The sequence below is a fragment of the Triticum urartu genome, chromosome 7A (genome assembly GCF_056163025.1).
Source record: "Triticum urartu cultivar PI428250 chromosome 7A, HENAU_Tu73, whole genome shotgun sequence".
NCBI lineage: Eukaryota > Viridiplantae > Streptophyta > Magnoliopsida > Poales > Poaceae > Triticum > Triticum urartu.
In genome coordinates, this window is record NC_141879.1 from 47,096,425 (window position 1) to 47,115,479 (window position 19,055).

The window sequence follows — 19,055 nt, forward strand, 5'->3', positions numbered from 1 at the left end:
CCAATGCATAGTATAAACAGTTTCTTGCAATTTTATCGTGTTGGAAACACAGAGAGGTGGAGATGTAGTTCCTCTCTCAAAATAATTGCAAGTAGGAGCAGCAAGCACATGCATATTAAAATCATCAAAAAAATCATCATGTGCAACGGTAAAATGCAACCCATCAACATAATCCTTAATAAGAGCAAACTTCTCCGATATAGTATAGTCGGGAGAATTCAAAAAGATAATAGGACTATAGCAAGCTCATCTTTATAAGCATAATTCATATTGGCATCTTGGCCACAAGCATAGCAAGCATCATCAAAAATGGATATTTCAAAAGAATGAACGGGATCATAACAATAATCATAGCATTCATCCTTCGGTAAGAACGAAGGGACATTAAATAATGTATGAGTTGGAGAGTTACTCTCATTAGAAGGTGGGCACGGGTAGCTAATCCGCTCTTCTTCCTTTTGTTCTTCGCTCTCCTCATCACCTTTTTCATCCAATGAGCTCACAGTTCCATCAATTTCTTCTTCCATAGAATCCTGCAAAATATTAATCTCTTCTTGGACAGCGGAGACTCTCTCAATAAAATCATCAATATCAGAATTGAATTCATAATTCTCATAGCAATATTTATGGATAGCTAACTTTTCAGGTCTATAAACTGAATCATCGAAATCTTCAAACTCTTTAAACAAAGATTCAATTTCACATGCACCCTTAAAAGCAACAAATTCTTCTATTCGTTCCACATCATAGTAATCATATATACCTCTGACATAAGAAGCCAAGGTTTCATTATCATTAAATTTGCATGAAAAGGGAAGGTGTGGAGCCTTCATCCTAGAGCAACAAGTATAATCATACCTCAAGCATAGTTGCCTAGAATACCAATACAACATATAAAATTGATCCCATAATAGTTTCCCTTTTTAGTCAAGTGATAGTCCCTAAAGTATTCACCACTACTAGGGAAAACCCTAGCAGTAGTGCTGGTTTTGTTCTCACTAGTAGCGCGGGTAGGCGCGCTACTAATAAGGCGCTACAGCTATTGCTTAGCAGTAACGTGTGCCGCACGCGCTACTGCTAGGACAAATAGCTGCAGCACTTGTTCACTCCCACGCTACTGCTAATGTAACTACTGGCAACGTGTTTTCTTTCCATCGCTACTAGTATTGTTTTTTTATTTTTAGTGTATTTATGCCCATCGTACAAATATTGGTACAATACCAGTTATGACGTTTACATCATTATGTCCATAATAGTGTGTCAAATGAAGGTGGATTAGGTTCAAGTGGAGGCAATATGTGGTGCATGTCAAAAGTATACTACTAATCAAAACTTGATCTAGTTTGGACTAGTAGTACTTTCGATGTGCACCACATGTTGCCTCCACTTGAATCTAATCCGCCAACACAAGCTATTTAATCATCATCATAATCATTACCACCAACAATATTTATTTAATCACCACTAACACTAGCTAATAATAATCTTCAGTCATTACCACCAACGCTAGCTATTTTATCATCATAGTAATAGTGTAGCACATCATCATCCTCAAACTCATTTCTAGCTAATCACTCCTGTTGCTCTCTCTTAGGTAAAACAACATAAAACATGTGCAGCTCTCCTCCTTGATCAAGTTGGAGCATGCAGATGAACCTGTCTCCTAATTTTGGGTAGCACATCTGTTTGCTGCCCCCTAGTACTTGTCTGCGCTCCCCCATCACATATCTGGTCCAGTCTTGCACTATTAAGCATTCATCGCTGATCTTGAATGCACTAAAGTAACATGTAGGATATCTTGGCCGTAAGCTAATAATACTCATGCTACCTTTAGTCTCGATCCCATAAGGCACAACATTCATCGGGAGTCCCTGTTGAAGAACATCGTATGGTCACATACTTAGCAATGAAGTTTAGCTTCACAAATAATGTATGGAAAAGATGCACTGCGGACAAATATTAAAAATCTTACCATCCTTCCTAAATAGATGTGACCGAAGTTCATTACGAACACTATTGGTCGCACGTTTTCAGTACTAACATTTCTAAGTCCAGGAAGAAAATTTGTCTTGACAGTATCAAGATCCTCAAGCCATGAAACATAATGACTTAGCTCCTCGCAGTTTAGTTCAGCCCCGGGACAGTAGTAGGTCCTGTCTACCAAGCGTTGGACATGTTTGCTTGCACCGAAATAAGCTGACAATACAAATTAGTTGTCAACTATTTTTGAATAAACAATATCAAAGACATAAATATGGTTGAGAAACTTACATAATGGTGTAACTGGAGGCGTCTGCACATCGACCCAGATGTCGGTATTACCTTCAATATCATCTTCCGGACGAATATCAAAGGTGATAACCATATCAGGCTCAAATGCATAAGTCTTGCATAGTGCTCGCCATGTTTTGCATCCAAAATAGGTGTAGTCGTCTGAATTGTATAATTTTGCATGGAAAATATAACCATGCTCGGTCTTCAAGTAAACTTTCTTTACCTCCATAGCATGACTGAAACCTATCTTATCCAATACAAAAACTCTTGCATGGCACGGGATACACTAGTAGAATAGTAAAAAAAATAAGTTGAAGCAAATGAAGCAGATGTCATGCTTAATTACGAAAAAGGACTTGTCGTTGTGACTTACTGTATCCACTTCGAAGTTCTCGTCCAGCTTGATGCTGAAGCGCCTATCATCATCTAGTAAGATTTCGTCGCACAGGCCGCGCTCGTCTTGCAGTATTTGCAAATATCGAAATCCTTTTTGTCGTCAGACATTTCCTATGTTCATAGTTAAAACATTAATTGAAAATCAATAGAAGACAACTACCAGGATACTCAACACATAAATCCAGGGCACTCGATATTTCCTACATATTCTGGCAAAGTCATGCCAAAATTCACGAAAAAATCCAGCATGACCTTTGCTAAAATAGGACATATCGAGCGCCTGAAATTTGCCGGAACGGAAATGAATCAACACTCCGGCAAAACATAGGCCACTCGGAGGTGTAACCTGCAAACATGACCGGCCACTTGGATATTGAGCAACACAAGATATACATTTCAAAATATCTTATAAGACTCAAATTAGCATGCATGCAATAAGCAAAAGTAAATTATCTCATGCGTCCGTACATCGTCGAATATTATCACTAATACATCCTGAATAGTGTCATACATATAACATCACTAGTACAACTGAAACCCTAGCACACGACGGGTATCGGCATGGGCGGTGGACACCCACAGAGAAGGAACCATCACGGGATCATAGCTCCAGTGAGATCCCTGGAGAACCTGCCAGGTATTGGAGAACCTGTGCTACAACGCAAACAAGTAGCGACGGATGTGTGCGTCCTCCTCACTAACACGGTGACGCACCACCTCTGCGGAGTCCACGAGCCTTTGGACCATCACTGGCCCACGCGACCGCCACCAAAGAAGGTTCGGGTCAACGACAGGCTGGCTCCTCACCAACCTGCGCCCCCCGGTAGGTAGCGCCTCCCAGTACCACCCCGGCGGAGCCCGGTCCCGGACATGGCCCATCTGGTCAAGCAGGTGTCGTCCTCCGCCGACTCGATGACGAGGATGCGGGATAGGCATCGTCCACGTCGATGCGGGAAAATTGCTTTAACTAAAAAAAGAGCAACAAGTTCTTGCTAACTAGTTCTATTAATTCAACTAGTTCTTACTAAAAATAAACTTACTATGAATAAAAATATCCTAGTACCTAATTAGTACCTAGTTCTTAGTAACTAATTAGTACCTAGGAACTACTGCCCTAATTACCATCTAATTTGATGAACCTATAGGGGTGGAAAGTGGTAGCGGATATTCCAATTATCCAACTATAAAGTGAAATAAGTGGTCAAATTTTACTCGTTTTATGATTCATCTTAGAAATTTGATTCGTTTCCACCCTTACATGAACCCTAACTCATTTGAACCGCATCCGCATCCGATTCGTTTCCACCCATACATGAACCCTAACTAATTTGATGGAGGTAGAAACCCTAGGAAGAGGTAGGGGAGAGGGAGGAGCAGGCGTGCTCACCTCGGGTGCCTGCGATGAGGGAGGGGCAGGCGGTGTCAAAGTCGTGGTCGGGGCTCCGGGGCGGCGTTGAGGTCGGGGGGGCGGGGGCGGCGTCCGGGGCGGCGTTGAGGTCGGGGTCGGGGGCGGCGTCCGGGCGGCGTTGAGGTCGGGGGCCGGGCGGCGTTGAATCTGGGGTCGGGGGCGGCTTAGAGGGTGTGTGGAGAGTGCGCGGTGGCCGAGGGGAGACGGCGGCGGCGAGAGTGGAGTTGGATTTGGGGGATGAAGTGGCCGTGGGGAAGGACGAACCTCGTGGTTAAGTCAGAAGTACCAGTAGCGCGTTCCAGAAAGGGCGCTACTGCTACGTTAGCTACAGCGCATTCTGGAATACACGCTACTGGTACACCATTCTCTTTTTTCCCCTTTTTCATTTAGTTTTCATCACATTTTATTTTTTCCTTTCACCTTATTCTATTTATTTCATTTTCAATTACCTTTCTATTTGCTTTCCATTTAATTTTATATCCTCTATCAGTAGAGAGTTTAGACTAAAACGCGCTGCTACAAAGAAAGTAGCGGTAGCGCGGTTCGTTATAGGTCGCTACTACATTGTGTAGCCTATCGGCTAAGCCGTGGGAATTTTAGCAGTAACGTGTTTAGAAGGAGACGCGCTACTTCTAGAACTTTATCTGCAGCGCGGTTTGCGCAGGCGCGCTACTGCTACTTAGCACCAGCGTGCTTTTTTGACCCTCGCTACTGCTAAAGTTCTGTGTATAAGGTTTTCCCTAGTAGTGCACGTTGATCCAACGTGTCTCCCATTACATAATTGAATGTGGTTTTCTCAGGATTATTAAAGTAGCACATAATTTCTTTCACATAATGAGCATCGAGGGTTTTAGGAGGTTCCCCATCTCCATGAGTAGCAAGTAAACCTAATTGTTTTTGGTATTTCGTGTTCCATATCCATAACTAAAGATAGAGAACAACTAAGAACAGGAAAAAAAATTACTTAGTGATAAAGCAAACAAGCACACACGAGAATATTCACCCCATGCTATAATAACTCCCCGGCAACGACGCCAGAAAAAGGTCTTGATAACCCACAAGTATAGGAGACCAATTGTAGCCTCTTTCGATAAGTAAGAGTGTCGAACCAAACGAGGAGCTAAAGGTAGAACAAATATTTCCTCAAGTTCTATCGACCACCGATACAACTCTACGCACGCTTAACGTTCGCTTTACCAAGAACAAGTATGAAACTAGAAGTACTTTGTAGGTGTTTTTGGATAGGTAAGCAACAATATAAAGAGCACGTAAATAGAAAGTAGGGGCTGTTTAGATAAAGACACAACTAAATTAGTTATAGTGGAGAGCTTTTTGTCACGAGAAAGTTATTTGTCCCTAGGCAATTGATAACTAGACCGGTAATCATTATTGCAATATTATATGAGGGAGAGGCATAAGCTAACATACTTTCTCTTCTTGGATCATATGCACTTATGATTGGAACTCTAGCAAGCATCCGTAACTACTAAAGATCATTAAGGTAAAACCTAACCATAGCAGTATCAAGTCCTCTTTATTCCCATACACAAACAACCTACTTACTCGGGTCTGTTCTTCTGTCACTCACGCCACCCACCATAAGAAAATCATGAACATATTGCAGACCCTACAGCAGGGATACCTCACGCTTGTGCGACATGGAGAGCACCATAGGACAGCACCAATAATAAAACATGCAACTCAAACCAATCACGATCATCAATTAACCCATAGGACAAAACGGATCTACTCAAACATCATAGATAGCCATACATCATTGGGAAATAATATATAGCGTTGAGTACCATGTTTAAGTAGAAATTACAGCGGGTAAAAGAGGGATTACACCGCTGCATAGAGGGGGGAAGAGTTGGTGATGACGGCGGTGAAGTTGTTGGTGTAGATTGCGGTGACGATGATGGCCTCGGCGGCACTCTGGTGCCACCGGAAGAGAGGGGGAGAGAGCCCCCCTCCTTCTTCTTCTTCCTTGACCTTCTCCCTAGATGGGAGAAGGGTTTACCCTCTGTTCCATGGTCTCCATGGCGTGGGAGAAGCGAGAGCCCCTCCGAGATTGGATCTGTCTCTCTCTATTTCTGTGTTCCCTGATTCTTCCCTTTCACCGTTCCTTAAATTTCCGGAGATCCCTAACTCCGATTGGGCTGCATTTTGGACCCGATTTTTATCCGGATATTTGATTTCTTGCGGCGAAAGAAGGGCTCCAACTGCCTTATGGGGTGGCCACGAGGGCCCAGGGCGCGCCTGGCCCCCTGGGGCGCGCCCCCTGCCTCGTGGCCCCCTCGTGCATCATATCGCGTTGATTCTTCTTCCCCAAAATCACATATATTCCAAAACAATCTCTATAAGTTTTTATCCCGTTTGGACTCCGTTTGATATGGATTTTCTACGAAACAAAAAACATGCAACAAACAGGAACTGGCACCGGGCACTAGATCAATATGTTAGTCCCAAAAATAGTATAAAAAGTTGCCAAAAGTATATGAAGGTTGTAGAATATTGGCATGGAACAATCAAAAATTATAGATACGACGGGAGACGTATAAATCTCCCGCAGGAGGACCCTGCGAACCCATGCAGCCATCCACGTCTCGCCACGTGCCCGCCTGCTCCCCCACTACCTCCACAGGATCCACCTCCCCACCGAACGAACCCCACGCGTCCCCTCCTCCCATGCCACCTACCGCGTCACCTACTGCCCCGTCCGAATCCTCCTCTGATTCCGCGCCTTCCTCCCCTGACGCCTCTGCTTCTGATCCTACCAAATCCTCCTCTTGTTTTGTGCCGCCCACTCCCTCCCCTCCACGTCTCCCCCCAATGCAGTCCCCATCTTACCTCCTCTAAACCCACATAAAATGACAACCCGGGCAAAATCTGGTTTTGCTCAACCGAGATGTTTATTTTTTGTCACCTCCTCTACTGATATTTCACCACTTCCCTTTTCTTACAAATCTGCCTTAAAGGATCCCCATTGGCACGCAGCTATGCTTGATGAGTTTAATGCTTTGTTAAAGAATGATACGTGGTGTTTGGTTCCTAGACCTGCAGGTGTCAATGTGATCACCGGGAAGTGGATCTTTCGGCACAAGCTTCATCTGGATGGCTCGTTAGCTCGCTACAAGCCTCGTTGGGTTCTCCGTGGGTTCACTCAATAAGAGGGCATCGACTACACCGAGACCTTTAGTCCGGTTGTCAAACCGGCTACGATGCGTGTGGTTCTTAGCCTCGCTACTGCTCACTCTTGGCCCATCCATCAAATGGATGTCAAGAACGCCTTTCTACATGGCACACTCGGTGAAATTGTCTATTGCAATCAGCCCACCGGCTTCCTTGATTCCTCTCGCCCCACCCATGTCTGCCTTTTGAAAAAGTCATTGTATGGGTTGAAACAGGCGCCTCACACTTGGTTCCTTCTGTTCTAGGCTTTCCTTCTCTCCTTGGGTTTCGTTGCTTCTAAGTGCGACACTTCCCTCTTTATTTTTCGTCATGGTTCAGCCATTGCCTACCTCCTTCTATACATGGATGACATCATCCTCACCGCCAACACCACTTCCACATTACACTCCATCATCTCATCCCTCAAGTCCGAATTTTCCATGACCGATCTTGGTGACATTCACCACTTCCTTGGTGTCAACATAACCTGCTCCAAGCATGGCCTCTTCCTCTCCCAACAACAATACATCCTCGAGATCTTAGACCGCGCAAAGATGAGCAATTTCAACCCCATCGACACAAAGTCCAAACTTTCTGCCACCGCTGGTGCACCCGTTCCCGACCCCACCCTCTATCGCAGCCTCGCAGGCGCCCTCCAGTATCTTACTTTGACACGTCCTGACATTTCCTGTGCGATGCAACAGGCTTGTCTCTTCATGCATGATCCACGCACCTCTCATCTTCAGTTCGTCAAGCGGATCTTGCGGTATCTCAAGGCCACCTCTCATTACGGGCTGCAACTCTATCACTCTCCTGACCATGACTTGGTGGCTTATTCTGATGCAGATTGGGCTGGTTGTCGGGGATATACCCCGCGGTATTGACCCGGCTGGGACTTGGTGTTTCAATGGTGACCCGGCAGATTATAAGTCAGCAGATGTTAAGTCAGATTATAAGTCGGCAGATGTTATGTCAGATTATAAGCCGGCAAATGTTAAGTTAGATTATAAGCCGGCAGATGTTAAGTCAGATTATAAGCTGGCAGATGTTAAGTCAGATGGTAAGCCGGCGGATAGATTACAAGTCAGATTATAAGCCAGATGGTAAGCCAGAGGACAGATTATAAGCCAGATTATAAGTCAGATTGTAAGCCAGGTGGTAAGCCGGCAGATAGTGGTAAGCCGGCAGATAGTCATAACCCGGCAGACAGAGTCGCCTGGGGTTAATAAAGATGTTAAGAGGCCCATGACGTTAAGAAGCCCATGACATTAAGAAGCCCATGGAGAGAAGCCCGTGACGAAGTTAGAAATAGTTAAAGTTCCAATCCAAGTTGGACTCTATATGTAACCCGCCCCTTCAACTTATATAAAGAGGGGCAGGGCACCCCAAGAGAGGGAGAAAATAATCTTAAGGCTAGACACAATTAGGAGAGCCAGATATATGGCGACTCCCTCGTGATGATAATAAGACCTAGCCACAAACAGCATGTAGGGTTGTTACCGGATGATATTTCCCGGGTCCGAAGCTGTTTAAACCCTTGTCTTGTGTTGAGTCTCTCGATTCCGCACAACCCCTCTCAAGCTACCACATAGATGCGTTGGCCTCACGACTAAGTACTTTCAACAAGGACATCTGTCATGACAATTCCATAACAGTTGGCGCCCACCGTAGGGCCTGCGTATGGTGGTGTTGAGTTCTTGAAGGGATTTTTTCTAGGGTTCGAGAAGTTCGTGATTTTCCGGTTCAATGAAAGCTGGCATGGAAAATTCACATCAACTATAAGTTCATCAGTCAAAATTGAGGAAGTGTTTTTGGGCGGCGGATTTGAGATTGAGACTATTTTAGGGTTACATGCTGTACGGCCGCCTCACGGGCCATGGTAATCCGCCGAGTCCAGGATGAGGTCTTGGCAGGAGGCGATTTATCTGCCATGTTCCTACTCCGAGGACGACTGAAGTTCAGTCGAGCTGTCCGACCACAGGTTTCGCCGAGTTATCATAGCTGCAGCTCTTTATCCGGTTTACCCGGTGGAAATCCCAAAAGGCTGCAGCTGTCCTTGGTGTTCTGACGCGTTGCAACCGCTGCTCCGTACGCAGTGTCCATATTACCTACCACTCACACGGAAATCAAGTCCCGAGGCAAACATTGATCTACTGCTGTTGCTTTGTGTGTGTAAACCAAAGTCAAGTCATCAGAGCAACTTCAACGGGCCGACCCAAACGCACGGCGATTCGTCCGCTTTTTATCCGTTTGGGTCGGCCGCCCGCCCGGCGTCCGCCCAGTTTGGCATTTGGGTCGGCAATGCGCCCAACGCGCTGACCCATTTCATGTCCGCATTCAACTTTTAAATAAAAAAGGCCCACGGCCGATCATGCCAGCGGCCATGTCTCATGCCGGCACCATGCCAGCACCGGCATACAATGTCGGCTTCAGAAAATACCACAGTTCATGCTGGCGCACTCGCCAGCCTGCCGGCACACATGCCGGCACACAAAAAATGGTGGGACTTGGAGTTCGACCACGCCATCGCGGCTCCCGTGGTCATGCCGGCACACCTGCCGGCATACAAAAAGATGGCCCTCGACACCATAGATCACTCATCCTCGAACTTGAGCATGTCGGCCTGCATCTTCTCGAACCACGGCCTCTTCCTTGATGACAAGGCGTTGAGATCCACCTTCATGATCTCCACCCCGGTCATCATGCTTGCAAGAGCCACTTTTTTCACCTTTGTCTTGGCGTTGGCGGCCTCGATCTCTAGCATCTTGGCTTGCTTCTCAGCCTCGAGCTCGAACATCTTGGCTTGCTTCTCGGCGTCAAGATCAAGCCTCCTCCTTTGGATCTCCATGAAAGCATCCATTTGCTCCGCCTTGAAACACCGGCGCTCCTCCTCCATTGAGTCCTTCTTATTCATCATGCCGTCCACACTTGCGATCAAGGCGTTGGTGGCCGCATCTCGCTTGTCCTCCTTCTTGGAATTGGTCTTCTCCGCGGTCGTGCTGGCTCGCCCTCCCCAACATCCTCCACGGCGCCCTTCCCCCCACGTGCCTTGAGCGCGGCATATTGTGCCTTGAACTTCTCTTCGTCCTTGATGACCCGATAGCAATGGGAGAGGTTGAAGCACTTGCCATTGTGTTGAACCTTGAATGCCTCCAAAGCTTGAAATGCCTACAAAATATTTCCATGCAAGCATATGGGCAAGTGATAGCAAATGAAGACGTAAAAGAATGATCTTGATGGCACAAATGAGGCCGACTTGCTTGCAATCATACCATGTCTTGCACGCCGATGCCGCTCACGGGGCAGGCCTTAACGCTCTCAAGGGTGGCACAAAACTTGTTGCACTCTTGTTGGATCACCCTCCACCGCTTGGAAATGGAGACCCACCTGTCGGGGATATAACCCGCGGTATGACCAGGCCGGAAGTATGACCCGGCCGGACTTGGCACTTCACCGATGACCTGCCGGAGGACTGGCGACTCATGGGTCTGGCGGCTCACTGGTCAGACGGCTCACGGATGACCCCGACGGTGGGTCACATAGAAGACTAGGCCCAAGGCCCAGTAGGTCGGCTCATATTATGGTGGGTTGGCTTAAGACAGAAGGCATGAGGAATATTTCCTTTACGAGGAAGCAAGACCCGTACTTGTATCCGACTTGTAATAGAGAATAAGTTAGTTCTAATCCTAATAGGACTATACATGTAAGCCGCCCCTTCAACTTATATAAGGAGGGGCAGGGCTCCCCAAAAAGGGGCAAGCAACAAGAAACAATATTTAGGGCTAGACACAAAGAGGAGAGCCGGCTTACGGCGACTCCCTCATGGGCATAATGAGATCTAGCCACAAACAGCATGTAGGGTTATTTCCGGATGATGTTTCCCAGGGCCCGAAGCTGTCTAAACCCTTGTCTTGTGTCGCGTCTCTCGATTCCGATCAACCCCTCTCAAGCTACTACAAAGATGCGCTGGCCTCACGACTAAGTCCTTTTCACGAGGACATCTGCCGTGACAATTCCATGACACCACCCGCGCGTGCTCACAAATTGGTAGGGTGGAAACTTCTTGCGCTCATGAAACTCGAGGTGCACACGAGTCCAAAAGGTTGAATGCTTTTTCTCGGCGCCCGTCTTTGGGTCTTGTCCAATGTCTCGCCAACACTCGTAAAGAAGCTTGTCCTCGGCAGCTGTGTACGCCTTCGTGCGCTTGCTCTTGCGCTTCGGCTTTGGACCGGCGGTTTGGTTGGCGAGCTCGTCCTCGAACAAAGGCTCCATTTCGATGTAGCACTCATCCTCTTCCTCTAGCCCATAGTCGTCCGGGAACTCGTGGTCGAGGGGGAAGACATCCAGGTTGATGCCGACCTGATCACGCATGAAGGCCGCCTGATCGGGATCATAGCCAGCAGCCGGCGTGAATGCCCCGCGGCCGTCCTGGCTTTGCGTATCCTCGGGATCGTAGCCAGCGCCCGGCGCACCACCCTCGAAGATGAGGTGTTGCATGTAGTCCTCGTCGACGGCGGACGTCATTTCCTCGAACAAGTTACGGGCGTCCGGGAGACCGCCGGCCGGCGTCTATCGTGCGCGTTTCCTCGTGCCGTCGGACGACGAGCCACCGACCACGCTCACGTTGGGTGAGCACTCCCCGGAGAGGCAGGAGGCCTGCGGGTAGACGTGGAAGCCGGGGACCGGGTTGCAAACCGATGCGCGGGGTGAGTCGGGCATCACCATCCGAGGAAACGCCGACAAGCCGGCACTGGCCGTGGCGACGGTGGCTTGGACGAGGCTGTGCTAGCTAGGGTTTACCCCAACCATGTAGAGCGCCTCCCTCGTTGCAGCGGCGACGCGGGCATTGGTGAACTCCTACTGCGTGGCGGCGGCGGCCTGCGTGGCGGCCTCATTCCTCGCGTCCGCAGCATGCCTCCAGCCCTTCCTCTTGGCCGACTCCCTTGCCCGCTGTTCGGGCGTCAGCACATTCTTCGGCTTGGTTGCCGTGGCGGTCTTGCGCGCCGCATGAGGCTTGCCTTTCCCAAAGGGGGCGGCGGCGACGGACGAGGCAAGGTAGGCAAGGCCGGCGGCGGCGTCAAGGTCGATGGCGTCCTCCATTGCTGGTTGTGGGTCGAGCGCTGGCGGCAGCGTTTTTGGGGAAAATGAGGGGAAATGGTTGTGGCTGCCACCGACAGGCGGGCCCGGGGAGAGGAGTAGGCGCGCGCGCCTGTCTCGTGTCCGCGCCGACGCAAATCCGGCTTCAAAATGGGTCACCCGCGGACGAAAAACGGATGTGCGTCCATTTGGATCGGTGCGTTGGGCCGCCACTTTTGTCCGCGCCGACCCAAACGGACGCGGGCGGACGAAATGGGTCACCCCATTGGAGTTGCTATCAGCTACTACTCTACTCGGTAGGAAATGCGGCTTACCGCACCCGGCAGCGGTGCTGCCGGGTTCAGTCATATCCACCACGCCGGGTACAATCATATCCAATTTGATAATACAGTCATCGAAGCATTGCAAATATAACAAAAGCAAGATATTGGTTGAGGGGCACGCAGCATAAGACAACACTAATATCACAACCACAAAGCTGGATGCAAATAGAACAATAAACAGTCATACACAAACAGATCACATATAAATGTTTAAAAAAAACAGATCACATATAGACACAACCAGCGACATACATCTCACAGTCCACCATAGTAATACAACAGATACAGGTAGCAACAACACAATAGCCAAGAAACAAATAGCATGAGCATACAGCCTCTCCCGCGCAAGCGATTGGAATGTACTCCCTCTGTTCATAAATGTAACTTTCAGAGATTTTAATAGGGACTACGTATGGAGAAAAATAAGTGAATCTATACTCTTAAATATGTCTATATACATCCGTATGTAGTCCGTATTGAAATATATTAAAGGGCTTATATTTTAAAAATGGAGGGAGTAGAACCTTAAATAAACTCATCTTTAAATACCAGTTTAATTGCAGTTAATACTGTGTGCATAATGAATCTTGCAGCAGGCATAGGGAAAATGCATATAGATGCTTCTGTAAGGTCTAACATAGATATACTCTTTTCCATGCAAAGAAACTTGAGAAAATCATTAACCATTGAAGAGAAAAAGGCTGTTAGTCAAGATCAGATCACTCACCACCTTCATGTAATTACTTCAAGGACTTCAGCATCAAGGAATAGAGCCATTCTTCTCCTTCCTTTCTTCTCTAAATGAAGTGGCGCTTTGCTCATTCTAATGATGGTTCTATGAGGATGGGTGCTGAGATGAATAAGAAAACATATGCGTGAGTATTTCTCGTCAAGTGTAGTAGCTTTGAAGTATGGAGAGTTGCAAATTGAACTCAGCAGTCGAAACAGGTCGTATGAAGAAAACAAAACAAACCTTTAAAGCCAAGCTACTCCCATGTAAAAGTAAGCAATGCTGATGAAGCAACAAAAGGCGATAGCTTTGCTACCAGAAATGAGACCATCAGAAGTTATATGCACCACAACACCGAAGGTTGCATAGCAAACCACATAACAAAACTGAAGAAAAAAGATGCAGAGATGACATGGAGAGTAAAATAATAGATAAACAACCTAGCTGTTTGAGAAGCTTTGCAAATTGAGCACCTGAAATATCAGGGAAGTCACCGATGACATTTACCAGACAAACACTCTAGAAATTGCAGAAACACCAAGTTTTTTTAGGGTTTCAGAAACATCAAGTTATACATCAGTGCAGCATCAACTGTATATACACACACCATAACTAAACGACGTGAATTTGCGTTTACTTGTGTAAATAAAACCACCTTTCTGAAGATCTCATATCCAATCACCCATCAAGCATAAATACGAATTTGAGTTAGTTCATTTAAAGGCAAAAACTGGATAAACCAAAGCAAGCAGACCAACAACATACTTATATAAGTACTTAGATAGATCCATCTCGACTACCCTGCCACTGACTCATGACTTGTCTTTTAGCACCAATATATCAAATAAAAGAACAAAAACCTCTTCTGCAAAGATCAAGGACAAGGGTTGATACCAAATTTGTCTCCTGGTCGACTGTGGAAAAGAGCAACATACAAAATAAAGCAAGCAATGCAACAAAAAAAACTCCCTTTGTAGGGACCAATCTGCATTATGAACTTAAACTTATTTAGAGCTTTATTGGTTTGTACAATTAATTTTTTTACTTTCTACTTATTATTCAAACAAAGCTAAGCAACTGATAAATTTTTCGAGTCCAATTCCACTATCATTGGAGATCATAGAATCCTGGGTAAGTGGATAGAGTACAAAAGATTATGCAGTACACATGACATTAAATATCAAGTATGTGTAATGATAGGAATATATCTTCAACATGATGATTCAGGTAAAAGTTTTTTTTCTAATAGATTGTGAAGAGGCGATAAAAGCTCTAGACCAAGACAACCTAGATACAAAGCACATGTTCTGAATCACTCGTGTATGTCGGTGCTTGCCAGAAACCTGATATTTGCTCACTCGTGAAGTTTTCCATGACAGGTGCCTTCACAGCAGTAGCCTTCAAGTAGGGAATTAGCAATGCATGAGTTATTTCTGTACAGTTTAACAACAAAATCACAAAAGTGAGGATCAGAATGCTCAAGCATTATTCATGAAAACAGAGTGAATGGATACATGAATGCCTTGATAATAGAACGGTAAAAGAGAAGCACCTATTGAACCGTGGTCCAGAGAAGAGCAGACCCTAACAACGGCAACAGACAATAGACACGTCAAAGTTCCACAGCAGGTACAACATCAACGGATCTTGAAAGCACAACCAAACCCAAAACCACACCCCTGCGGCTCAAAAGAACAAACCTAAATGAGTAACATCATCGCACACAGCGAGTATTAAAAGCATCTTGAAAAGTGGAGCAAGAACGAACCTCTTCCATTGCATGGCTAGTGCCAAGGCAAGGGTGACCGACAAATAGAACAAAGCCCTCAGATCCTGGTCCACCTGCAAAGTGGCGAATGGAATCAATCACGCAAGCACGACCGGCAGCAAAGAGAACACGGGCGCGGAAGAGAGCGACTGGGGCACTTGAGGTGAGGCGAAGTTAAGGCAAGATAAGACAAAACAGGTTATCTCAAAGAAATTTTGTCCTAGATAAAATATTTGAGGACAACAAAGCATGATGTATAAGCACATGATTAAGCTACAGATTTCTTTGCATTCAATCCCATGGGTTTGAAGTAGTGGTGATTGGTAATATTTGCTCCACCAGTCCAAAAGTTTGTTTCCTCATTATGAACTTAACCTTATTTAGAAGGGCATTATGTGAGTGTTTGGCAGATACCTGATATTTGGTCACTCATGAAGTTTGCCATAATAGGTGCCATCACATCAATAGCCAGTAATAACCTTCAATCTCAACTCACTCATGAAGTTTGCCAAATAATTTAAGTCATAGTTCAGTATATTGGTAGTGCCTGAAGATTAATTAAATATCAGAGAAACAAAAGTAGAAATTCTACTATAGAATAGTGAGCCCATTAACCATTCAAGTATGTAATTAGCGTGCATGAGTTATTTGTATAAATACAGTTTAGCAGCAAAGTCTCAAAAAGAATGTACCAAGCATATTCAATCAAATAAATGCCCATCGCATAGATAAAGCAATTTAAATGTTTCTCATGAATGAATTGTTGATACAAAATCGTTTTCACTATGCACAGCCTAGAACTGCAGATTAGAATACCATGCTATTTATATTATTTTTTAGTTAAAAATACCATACTATTTTAGTGATTTGACAGAAATATAAGCTCAGTTGGCAAATGTAAAGCTTGTAGGTGTCGTGGTATTCTCACGGGGGGCTTGCGAGTCGACAGATGCCACAAGAGCTTAGTGTGTGGGTAAGACTGCTGCTAATAGGCCCGGGAGCGGGTATGCGAGTAGCACGCGGTGGTTTACCCAGCTTCGGAGCTCTCCGTAGAGATAATACTCCTACTGCTGCATGTCTGAGTGTATCTACCAGGGGTGTACATCGGGCAGTACAAAGTGCTCCTGGAGCTGTATCTGGGATCAGTGCCAGGTGCATCTGATCCCGTATATGCATATGAGCACAAGTGTGTGCTAGGCTGAATGGATATGTGTGCGCTAGCTAGCTTGCTTGCTAGCTAGTATGCATGCATGCGTGGAGTGTGTGAGAATGCCCAGGGAGCCATTGTGGCCGGCCTCGTGCATGTGGTGTGGCCTCGTGCATGTGGTGTGGCCTCGCTGGTGAATGGATGGATGGGTGCTTTATATAGGCATGGTGGTAGCTTACTACCTAAGCTAGGTAGTGGCGTGGGGGGCAAGTGGGCATGGGGCACCATGCCTAGGTACATGATGTGCATGCCTCTTTGTTCCTGGTGCACTTTATAAAACAGTGCCCAGGGACAGATACACTGTAGATGATATCGTCACTGTGCGCCCACCGTGGGGCCAGGTGCACCGTTGTCCGGAGACCTGTTCTGGACGGGAACCCTCTTCCTCCCCAGCGAGCGTCGCCAGCCCGGCACGCCCGATGGCGCTTGCCACGACGCGCTGCAAGGCGTCACCAGCATCTGCGCAGCGAGCAGCCTCGCCAATCTCCTCGACGAAACCCTCATCTCCGACGAGCTCGCCTCCGATGCGGGCACCGACCACCTCGCCAACCTCCTTGGCCAGCTCCATGTCTCCGGCGAGCCCGCTGTGGATCTGGAGTCGGTTGGCTCCACCGACCCGATGCCTGTCGACTCCGACACGTCCTCCTTCGACACCTTCCCCACCAACGTCGCGATCTACAACGACCCGCTTCCTCGGACCGACGGCCGCGATACTGTCACCACCGAAGTGATGGTCGTCGGCCACGGCGGCCCGGCCGACGAGAGCACCCACGACGCCCCGCACGCGGCGGCCCACGACTTGTCCACCCCCCTCCCGGCTGATGCCGACGACGAAGCACTGGAGGCACGCCGCCTCGCCCTCCTCGCAGAGGGCCGGAGTTTGGCTTCCGTGAGACGCCTCACTGAGGCCTACCAGCGCGAAGCTGATCGCGCCGCCTTCGGCACGCCGGCCTCGGGCGGGCCAAGCTGGGCCGGCATTGTCAAGCAACGCGGCGCCGTCATCGCTGACATGCTAGGAGTCGACCGCCCGGTCTATGCCACTCCGCTCGAGAACTTGCGTGCCGCCCAGGCGGCCGTGGACGAGTTGGACGGCTTGGAGGCCGAAGAACTCCCCCACATGACCCGGCGCATCCAGCAACTGATTGACCCGGCCGCACGGCGGCACGAAGCTGACGCCCGCGTGGGAAGCCCTCCCCCGCGCCGATATCACGGCGCGACGTCCCGGACACCGACTACGAGCAACGCCCGCGCGCGGCGCGAGAAAGATCCGGCGGCCAGCCGAAGCCGGACCCGAATCTCCATCGAGCGAGATGCGGACGGCCATCCCCGAGCCATGGAATGGCGGGGCAACCCGCCTCCTCCTCGACCCCGTGGAGAGAGATATCCCACCCCGCCGCCAGTGGCGCACCCGACTCTCAGCGGCCGACTAGGTCGCCGCGAAGGAGTCGGCGAGAACGACGCCCGCCATCGGATCGACCGCCTGGCGCCATCCCTGGCGCTGGAAGAAGAAGACGATGTAGGCCTGCCTTGTTTCGGCCCCCGCATCCGCGACGAGCCTTTCCGTGAAGCTGGAAGATTGGTTGATCGACTACTCCACGGCGGTCAGCATAGCCAACGGCAACCGGCGCGTTGCCGTGAAGTACGTGCCCCTCATGCTGCAAGGCACGGTGCGGACCTGGCTCAACAGCCTCAAGCCTCTCAGCATCAACAGCTGGCTAGATTTCACCGAAGCTTTCATCCACAACTTCACCAGCACCTACAAGCGGGCCCCCAAGCCCAGGCAGCTCTCCCTTTGCGTACAGGGCCCAGCCGAGTCCACTCGCGACTACCTCACGCGTTGGGCCGAGCTCCGCAACTCTTGTGAGGGGGTGCACGAGGTGCAAGCCATCGAATACTTCACTGCCAGGTGCCGAGAAGGTACCCTTCTCAAGCACAAGCTCCTCTGCGATGAGCCAACTACCCTCGACGAGCTTCTGGACATAGCAGACAAATACGCCACCGCCGACTCTTCGATGAAGACCGAGCTCCGGGTAGACGCGTCCGGGAAAGTACTCAACACGGTGCCCAAGACGCCGGCAGGGGATTCCGGCCGACGCCCACACCCGAACGACCACAAGCGCAAGGGCCCTGTGCCGCCTCCCGCCAGTCGGTAGGTGGCCACGGTCGAAGACGCGCTGCCTGAAGGGCGACCCGCACCCAAGAAACCCAAGGGTGGCCGGCCGGCTTGGCAGCCGGCTTTCTCCTACGAGCAAACTCTCGATGCCCCGTGCAAATTCCATAGCGGCGCGAAGCCGTCCAACCACACAACCCGGAAGTGCCATTGGCTCACCCGAATCTCTAAAGGCGAGGGGCTCGCGCTGCCTCCGCCTGCCGGCCCGCCGCCTCCGGCCGCTCGGCCCGCAGTCGGAGCCGTGCACGACGAATTCCCCGACGAGCAAGCAACCTACATCGTCTTTACAAGCCAGCTCGAAGACCGGCGCGGCAAATGCCGAGAGCACCAGGAAGTCAGCGTGGTCGCTGCCAACCCCGCCGGACACATGCATTGGTCAGAAAAACCCATCAGCTGGAGCCGGGCCGACCATCCAGAGGTGATGCCGTCTCCCGGCTCTTATGCGTTGGTCCTGGAAGCCACCCTCGCGACGGACAGACGCGCTGCCCGCTTCTCCCGCGTGCTGATAGAC

The 19,055-nt window shown here is 48.6% G+C and overlaps 1 long non-coding RNA gene across 1 annotated transcript; it reads right to left on the reverse strand.

Moving 5' to 3' along the window:
- Positions 1-12,808: 12,808 nt before the first annotated feature.
- Positions 12,809-15,076, reverse strand: LOC147957552 (uncharacterized). Its single transcript, XR_015611739.1, has 4 exons — positions 14,952-15,076; positions 13,643-14,832; positions 13,397-13,519; positions 12,809-13,037 (listed from the first exon to the last, which is right to left on the reverse strand). It is a non-coding gene; the product is annotated as an uncharacterized LOC147957552 (long non-coding RNA).
- Positions 15,077-19,055: the final 3,979 nt, after the last annotated feature.